The following is a 9,265-nucleotide window of genomic DNA, read 5'->3' on the forward strand; positions in this document are numbered from 1 at the left end:
TACTTGATGTCAATATGCTTGCTACGGTCATGGTGGACTGGATTTTTACTGAGAGCAATGGCAGCTTGATTGTCCACGAACAGCTTGAACTTGGCCTGCGGCGTCCCGAGCATCTCACTGATCAGACGAGAGAGCCACACACCTTGGCACGCCGCCACGGCCGCAACGACGTACTCAGCCTCGCAAGAAGAGAGAGCCACTATCTTCTGCTTCTGTGAGCTCCAAGTGACAAGATTGTTGCCAAGGAAAAATACATTGCCGGAGGTGCTCTTCCGGTCCTCAGTGTCACCGGCATGATCACTATCTGTATAGCCAACAAGCTTCACCTCGCCGTTCCCGGCCTGATAACGACAGCCATAGCCCAGCGTCCCTCGAATATACCTGAGAATCTGTTTCACGGCTGCCCAATGATGAGTGCTCGGGGTCTCCATGAATCTGCTTACAATTCCCACGGCATGTGCGATGTCAGGTCTTGTGTTGACGAGATAGCGAAGACTACCTATCACACTGCGGTACAGCTTGGGATCAAACGGCTCGCCTTCATCCTCCTTCCTGAGCTTCAAACGACACTCCATTGGAGTGCTGCTACTGTTGCACTCTTCCATGCCGGCTACCTCAAGGATTTTCTCCGCATAACTCCGCTGATGAAGTGTGATTTCACCCTCTGTTTGGGATACCTGAATCCCCAAGTAGTAGCATAGTAATCCAAGGTCACTCATCTTGAAAAGTATCATCATCTGATCCTTGAACTCTCTGATTAGCCCTTTGTCCGTGCCGGTAATGACAAGGTCGTCCACAAACACTCCAACTAGCAGAAAAATGGACTCATCTCCACGCCTGTAGACTGCATGTTCCAATGGACTTCGCTCAAACCCAAGATTGACAAGAGAATCGTGAAGCTTTGCGTACCAGGCTCTCGGCGCTTGACAGAGGCCGTAGAGCGCCTTATGCAGCCTCAGTACACGGTGCTCTTCCCCTGGCCCAGCAAATCCGGGTGGCTGGTCAACATACACCTCCTCACTAAGATCGCCATTTAGGAATGCCGACTTGACATTCATATGGTGAACTTCCCAGCGGTGGTGCGCGGCGAGCGCGAGCAGAACGCGCACAGTCTCCAGTCTGGCCACAAGCGCAAAGGCTTCCTCATAGTCCACCTCTTGCTTCTGTACGTATCCCTTCGCCACTAGACGGGCCTTGTACTTGGTGATGTTGCCAGCAGGATCCTTCTTGACTTTATAAACCCATTTTAGCCCGATGGATTTCTGACCGGCAGGCGGTTCCCAAGTCTTGTTCTCATGGATGCAACACATCTCCTCCACCATCGCAGCCTTCCATGGTGCATCACCCAGAGCCTCTTCAACGTCGCGCGGCTCTTCGGCACTGAGAAGACAGCTCTCATGATACTCATATTCAGCATCTTCTTCTGTGGCATCCATGACGCACGACATGCGTCGATACCTGATTGGTCCGGTATCCACGTCCCGCCGGTTTTCGTCTTGTGACAGTGGAGTGGCCCACCTAATTTCAGGCGTTCTCAGAGTCTCTTCTGTACTTGGCGTGGCTGTTTCCCCCCTGGGTGAAAATGGCGTCTCTCCCTGTACTGTCGTCCCAATTGGTGTCGACGAGGGCAGCGGCGTACTAGGCGAGCCACCATGAACTCCTCCGGTGTCCAGCTCCTCCACACCTGGTTCTGTGGTGTACACCACAGTGAAAACGTCTGGCATGACCTGCGCCGGGGCCGCGGTCACCGCGTCCCAGTTCCATGCTCGTCCTTCCTCGAAGAGCACATCACGAGTGACTTGTACCCTCTTTGTTTCAGGATCATAGACACGGTAGCACTTCGCCCCCTCTTCATATCCGACGAAAATCATAGGCTTGGAGCGGTCAGAGAGCTTTGTAATGCCCGGCCCCAACATCTTGACATGTACTGTGCAACCAAAAGTCCACAAATGCTGAACCGTCGGCTTTCGCCCGTGCCACGCTTCATACGGCGTGACGCCTTCGAGGCTGCGGGTGGGAGCTCTGTTGAGCAGATACACTGCAGTTTTCACAGCCTCTCCCCAGAAATATGCAGGTACTGCCATGCTCTTCATCAGGCATCTTGCCATCTCTACCACGGACTGATTTCGCCTCTCCACCACACCATTCTGTTGGGGAGAGTAAGGCGCCGTGGTGTAGTGTTTCATGCCCCTCTCACTGCAGTACTCTTGGAATTCGTTTGAGTTGAACTCCCCTCCGCGATCGGACCTGAATGCTCGAAGTTTACAGTTACCTTCAGCTTCTGCCATGGTCTGAATCCTTTTGAAACAGGTGTGTGCCTCATCCTTAGACTTGAGCAGCTCAATCCACATATACCGGCTGTAGTCATCAACAACAAGAATGAAGTATTTGTTCCCTCTTGGTGTTGGTGGCGTGATCGGACCACACAAATCTGTATGCACTAGCTCCAGGCCATGCTCTGCTCGATATGAACTCGCCTGCGGGAAAGGAGCTCGATGCTGTTTCCCTAGTGCACAGCCATCGCAATACTGCTCGATGCGAGCTATCTCAGGCATACCTCGGACCATCCCTTTTGCAGACATGGCACGCAGCGCTCGGAAATGCAAATGCCCCATTCTAGCATGCCACTTCCAAGTCTCATCATCCACTTTTGTCATCAGACACACCGGCGTGTCAATGGTCAGCATGCCGGTGTACAAACGAGTGCTTGATCGCCGGACACGAGCTAGTATGCGTTGAGCTGGGTCATGTACTGTCATCAAACCATTCTGAATCCCAATCTGACACCCACCTTCGTCCAACTGACCAACAGAGATTATGTTGCTTCGCAGGCTCGGTATGTAGTATACCTCTGTCAAGGCACGCTGCTCGCCACTCTGGCACTTGAAAACAATGGATCCCCTGCCACGGATTGCTACATGTGACCCATCTCCAAATTTGACCGTGCCATCCCCTGACGGTCTATGGTATTTTGACACGGGTGCCACAAGTCACGGGGATTACCTTTTCTTCATTGAGAAAAACTGCCTGTGGTGCTACTGGTTCAGCCGCTGTGCCGGGGGTGACCATGGCCATGAACAGGCCTTGCTCATGCTCGTCGCCTCCTTCGCGCACCAGATTGGCTTGTTCCTTCTTCCCTTGCTGACCGTGTTTTTCAAGATACGACCAACAATCTTTCTTCCAGTGGCCAAGTTTCCCACAGAAGTGACATTTCCCTTTCTTCTTTCCGCCCGATCCACCGGATCCACCAGCGCCGCTGTTGTTGGCCGCAGGTTTGCCTCCGCCGGGGGACTTGTTCTTGTCCTGCTGCTTCTTCTTGCCGGCGCCGCCGCCACCGGACGATGAGCCGCCGTTGTTGCCGCCCAGCTTCTCCACGGGCCAGCCACTCCTCATGAGTGTGCAGAAGGCGCCCGGTGGGTTGCGCGCCGTCGTCTAGGTCGTAGTGGTCTTCACAGGCGGAGAGGCGGCCGACGAGCTCCTCGATGGTCATGGTTTTGAGATCAATCAGAGACTCGATCGCCACGGCCATCGGGCGGTACCGCCGCGGCACTACGCGGAGGAATTTCTGGACCGCCTTGTGCTCGGTGACAGGGTCGCCGTACAGCTCCAGATCGGCGATGAGGGCTGAGAGCCGCAGCCCAAAATCTTCGACGGTCTCCCCGTCCTTGAACCTGAGGTCCTCGAACTCCCGCCGCCGGACCTGCGCCTTGGCCTCGCGGGCGCGCTCGCTGCCCATCCGCATGGTCTTGATAGTTTCCCACGCGATATTCGCCGTGTCCTTTGCAGCCAGCACGCGAAGCATCTCCGGCGGAACGCCGGTAAGGATGATCTGCAGCGCGCGCCGGTCGTCATTCTCGTCGGCGGCGTCGTCGGTCACCGCGGACCAGACGCGGGTGACCTGCAACTTGACTTCCATCAACAGCGCCCACTCTTGATAATTCGTACGCGTGAGCATCGTCGACGTGCCCGTCTCCTCGCGCACGACGCGCTCCACCACGCGGAATTCGCCGCTGCCGCTGCCAGTGAGGCGCGCGACGGGCGCTCCGGACGATGGTGACTGCCCCGCCGCCGCCTTTGCCGCCGCCTTCTTCTTCTTCTCGTCGTCCGACATAGCCGCAGCGGATCAGACACCGGTCGACCACCAAGGCGCAGGATCGAACACCCGAAGCTCTGATACCAAATGTCGTCGCCGGATCGATCGAGAGGAGAGAGCGAGCGAGAGAGGGATTAACCCACGCGAGGAAGAAGACACTGATGTTTTTGTGCCGTCGGACTTGACAGCATTTTTTCTGTTATTCCACTCTCTGAAAGTATGGATATTACAGAGGCTAACAACTGGGCTAACTAACTCCCGATCATCTGCCCACGATCCACTTGTGCCGTGCCATCGCACGGCTGCGTTTCGTGCGCCTAACTGATCGGGAGAAAAGATCAAAGCAAAACAGAAACGGTGAGTCTGTGCATGCAGCACAACTCTGAACCTGACAACGTGCAACACCTGACAGACCAGGCATGCATCTGTTATTCTAACAGCAAGCAAAACTAACTGACGGTGGGCTTAGCTAGAGCCTACATGCTTAAGTTGTAACATGTGTATCGTGTCATTGTGTAACGCGTGCGTGTCGTGTTGTGTTGTATCTAGGCAGGTTGTTAGAGTAGATAGATCCTCTCTTGTATAGCCTTGGAGTATGGATCAAGTCTACAACAACCTAGCCACACCATGTACTTGTTTGCCTATTTAAAGACGCACGCATCCCTGCGGTATGCATACGCTTCCAATCTTTAGTTCTTTCATGGTAACCAGAGCCATCCTCGAGCGCATCCATGGCAACGTCTTCAAGCTCCTTCCCATCCTCACCATTCGTGCACGCTGCTACGGAGAAGCTCACGAAGGGCAACCAAGCCCTGTGGCGGGCGACGGTGCTCTCGGCCATTCGGGGAGCACAGATGGCCAAGTACCTCGACGTCGATCAGCCGCCACCTCCCATGCAGATCGATGTGGCCTCGTCTGATGGCAAGACGGCGGCAAAGGCGGCGAACCCTGAATTCCAAATCTGGTATGCACAAGATCAACAAGTCTTCTCCTATCTCCTGACGACTCTTCCTCGCGAGATAGCTATCCAGGCCACCTCGTGCCACACCTCTGCTGAGCTCTAGAACACGGTGGAAGGGATGCTTGCATCCCACACCCGTTCCCAGACCACCAATGTTCAGATCGCCCTCGCAAACTTGCAGAAGGGCAACTCCTCCATCACCGACTACATCGGGAAGATGAAGTCCCTCTGCGACGAACTGATCGCTGCAGGGAAGAGGGTGGACGATGACGACATCGTCTCCCACATCCTGGCTGGGCTAGATGAGGATTTCGACCCGATGGTGTCCGCCATGTGTTCCCGGGTGGAGCCGGTGACCATGGCTGAGCTGTTCTCACAACTGCTGAGCTTCGAGATGAGGCTAAATCTTCGAGGCGGAGGTTCACAGTCCTCTGCCAACGCTGCTACCCAAGGCCGTAGAAACGGCGGTGGCGGTGGTGATCGCGACCGCAGACAAGGTGGCAATGGTGGTGACCGCGGCGGGCGCGGCCGCTACTCCAAACCTGGAGGGCGCGGCGGCGGACACGACGGCAACAACGGCGGTGGAGGCAACTACAACAACAATCATGGCTCTGCCCCTATTGTCGAGTGCCAGATCTGTGGCAAGATGGGCCATCCAGCCTGGAAGTGCTAGAAGCGCTACGATAAATCCTACCAAGGTGTGGAGGAGAAGTCGGCCAACCTCGCTGCACCGCAGTACGGGGTGGACACGAACTGGTACCTGGACAGCGGTGCCACTGATCACATCACGGGAGATTGGGAGAAGCTGACCGTGTGTGATCGCTACACTAGAAATGAGCAGATTCATACTGCCAGTGGATCAGGTATGGTTATCAAACATATTGGTCATTCAGCTATTCATACTCCTGATCGAGATCTTCTCCTAAACAACATTCTTCATGTAACTCAAGCCAACAAAAGCCTAATCTCTGCTAGCCGCCTTGCTGTTGACAATGATTCCTTTGTTGAAATTCATCCCTACTCTTTTCTTGTCAAGGAATGGGGAACGAAGAAGGTGCTCCTTCAAGGCAGGGGTAGAAGAGGACTCTACCCAGTTAGGCACACGGGATCCGACGCCAAGAAGCACATGCTCAGTGCCACCAAGCTATCCTCGGATAGGTGGCACCGGCGTTTAGGCCACCCATCTCCTCTTATTGTTAGCAAAATTATTAGCAAGAATAATCTCCCATGTGCAAATTCTTTCAATTATTTCAATAAAGATTCTGTATGTGACGCCTGTCAAAAAGGAAAAATTCACCAGTTGCCTTATCCAGAGTCAATAAGTGAATCAAAATTTCCTTTAGAACTTGTGTTTTCCGATGTTTGGGGTCCTACTGTTGAAACAGTAGGAAGAAAGAAGTGAGTTTCATTGACGATTTCAGTAAATTCACATGGATATATTTGACAAACACAAGTCTGAAGTCTTTCAAAAGTTTCATGACTTTCAACATCTTGTAGAGTGTCAATTTGATCGTAAGATCCTTGCCCTACAAACAGACTGGGGAAGGGAGTATGAAAAGTTGAACTCCTTCTTCACCAAGATAGGCATATCTCATCACGTTTCCTGTCCTCACGCTCACCAATAAAATGGGTCAGCTGAGAGAAAACATCGACATACTGTCGAAGTAGGTTTATCCCTTCTAGCTCAAGCCTCTATGCCCTTAAAATTTTTGGATGAAGCCTTCATTGCTGCTACCTACTTGATAAACCGAATTCCTAGCAAAGTTATCAAGTTTGAGACACCCTTTGAAAAACTCTTTCATGAAAAACCCAATTATTCCATTCTTAGAATTTTTGGGTGTGCTTGCTGGCCAAATCTCCGACCCTACAATAATCATAAGCTTCAATTCCGTTCTAAGCAATGTGCTTTTCTTGGGTACAACAATCTTCACAAAGGGTTTAAATGTCTTGACATATCCACTGGACGTGTTTATATCTCGAGAGATGTTATTTTTGATGAAAATATTTTTCCCTTTGCTAGTCTTCATCCAAACGCCGGAGCTCGTCTTCGTGCCGGAATTCTACTACTCTCTCCGGAGTTATTAAATCCTTCTGATCATGGGGGTGAATGTACTGATGATCATGTGTTTAATAATCTTAATCCTGCTACTAATGGAGGTTGTGCTGATGAGAACAGTGAAAAAACATCACTCCAAAACATCATTTTATGCAGCATATGCGTCCAAACCCGACCGGCACGAGATCCGAAGCGGATCCTGCTGCTGTGCCTGATCCCGAGAGATCTGGCGGCGGCGCAGAACCTGACGCGGAAGCTGATGCTCCCCCGACACCGCCAAGCGCTGGGCCAACGGGCAACCAGCCGGCATGCGACACGCAGCGCCAGTCTCCCGTGCGGGGCAGTAGTTTCAATACAGCCGGGCCCTCCTCCGACAGCTGGCGGCAATCGGTTGGGTCCGTGTCGGGCAATGATGGCGCGCTCACGACGCGGGTCTCTGCGCGTTTGTTGCCTGCGCCAGATTTGCTGGACCCAGCTCCTGGCACACGGGCGCGAGATCCGATGCCCGATCGAGTGACAGCCGAGGAGGATTCGCTGCTGGTACGAGGTGGTGGATCTTCTACGCCAACCACCGGATCTCCTGCGGCTACAAACTCTGAACGCCCAAATAAACGGGCTAAACAAGGTATATTCAAGCCTAAAGTTCCTAAGGATGGAACTATCAGGTATGACAAAAGTTTCAAAGTTGTGAACTTTGCTGCCACTCAAGAACCTCGTGATCCAGTAGAAGCCTTGCAAGATAAAAACTGGAAAAATGCTATGGAAGTAGAATATGATGCTCTCATGAGAAATAAAACCTGGCATCTAGTTCCACCTAGACTAGGTAGAAATATTATAGATTGTAAATGGGTTTATAAAGTCAAAAGAAAATCTGATGGCACTATAGATAGGTACAAGGCTAGACTAGTGGCTAAAGGCTTTAAGCAGCGCTATGGTATTGACTATGAGGATACGTTTAGCCTAGTTGTTAAAGCAGCCACTATCAGACTGGTTTTGTCTATTGCTGTGTCCAGGGGATGGAGTCTTCGCCAATTGGATGTACATAATGCGTTTTTACATGGCGTTCTCGAGGAAGAGGTTTATATGCGACAACCACCTGGTTTTGTGGATAATGCTAAACCACAACATGTGTGTAGGTTGGACAAGGCCTTATGTGGATTAAAACAGGCACCTAGGACGTGGTATTCAAGATTGAACTCAAAGCTTCAACAACTTGGTTTTCGGCCCTGCAAGGGAGACACCTCCTTGGTATGCCTAGAGGTTTTGGTGCTCTAAATTTTTTGAAGACATTGTATGGGTTCCTAGCTCACATGGATGCAAGTGGTGTAGTTTGGAAGAGATTGGACCTATTTGCCAGCTTAGGCGCATTGGATTAGTGAGTCTGGAGAATGTAACCGACGCCTCATTCGCCAAAAAGGCTAGGCTCGGTGAAAAGGTATATCTTTCCATCATGACCTTAAGCTGTAGCACTAGACTAGGTAATTATGGATTAGTCAAAGAACGAGTCCCGGAGAAGGATCAAGGAATAATTGAGAAGGTCTTTGATGAGCTTTGTCCTCCAGCTTGCATAGAAGATATCCATATAACTGGATATTTTGGGCGTCAACTCCCAAGATGGATGATGTCGACAACAATGATACCCCTCAATAGCTTGAGGATATTACATATGAATGACTTGGATTACTTCACCCACCTCCCTGATGGCTTGTGTCAGATTCCATGTTTGGAGTTCTTGGAGGTCCGACGTGCTCCAGCAATCAAGTGTGTTGGGCCTGAATTCATGTAGGGCTACAATCACTACGGAGATTTGTGTTAACACTTCACTACAGTGAGACACAACTCCCGATGTACCTACAAACTGTAAAGCCAAGTCAGTTGCTGCTTGGCTGCAGCCTAAGGGTACTCGCTTCCATGGCTTTGGAGAAGTATGGGGCCGGATGGGAAATGTTCAGCCATATCCGACATGTCGAGGCTTATACCAATTGTCAAGCCATTGAAAAGAGATGGCACCTATTGTACACGAGCGAGCCCTACATCATGGAGACAAACATTGACATGGAGGTAATATATATATGTTGTTGATTTGTTGCTCTTTTCAAACATGTATAGTTAATCTGCTTTCTTAATCTGGTGTTGTTGATTTCATTCCATGCTT

General features: G+C 51.4%; 1 pseudogene; it reads left to right on the plus strand.

Annotated features, from left to right (window-relative positions):
• The first annotated feature begins 5,310 nt into the window (after positions 1-5,310).
• On the plus strand, positions 5,311-5,449 carry LOC119327056 (annotated as a pseudogene).
• Positions 5,450-9,265: the final 3,816 nt, after the last annotated feature.

The sequence above is a fragment of the Triticum dicoccoides genome, chromosome 6B (assembly GCF_002162155.2).
Source record: "Triticum dicoccoides isolate Atlit2015 ecotype Zavitan chromosome 6B, WEW_v2.0, whole genome shotgun sequence".
NCBI lineage: Eukaryota > Viridiplantae > Streptophyta > Magnoliopsida > Poales > Poaceae > Triticum > Triticum dicoccoides.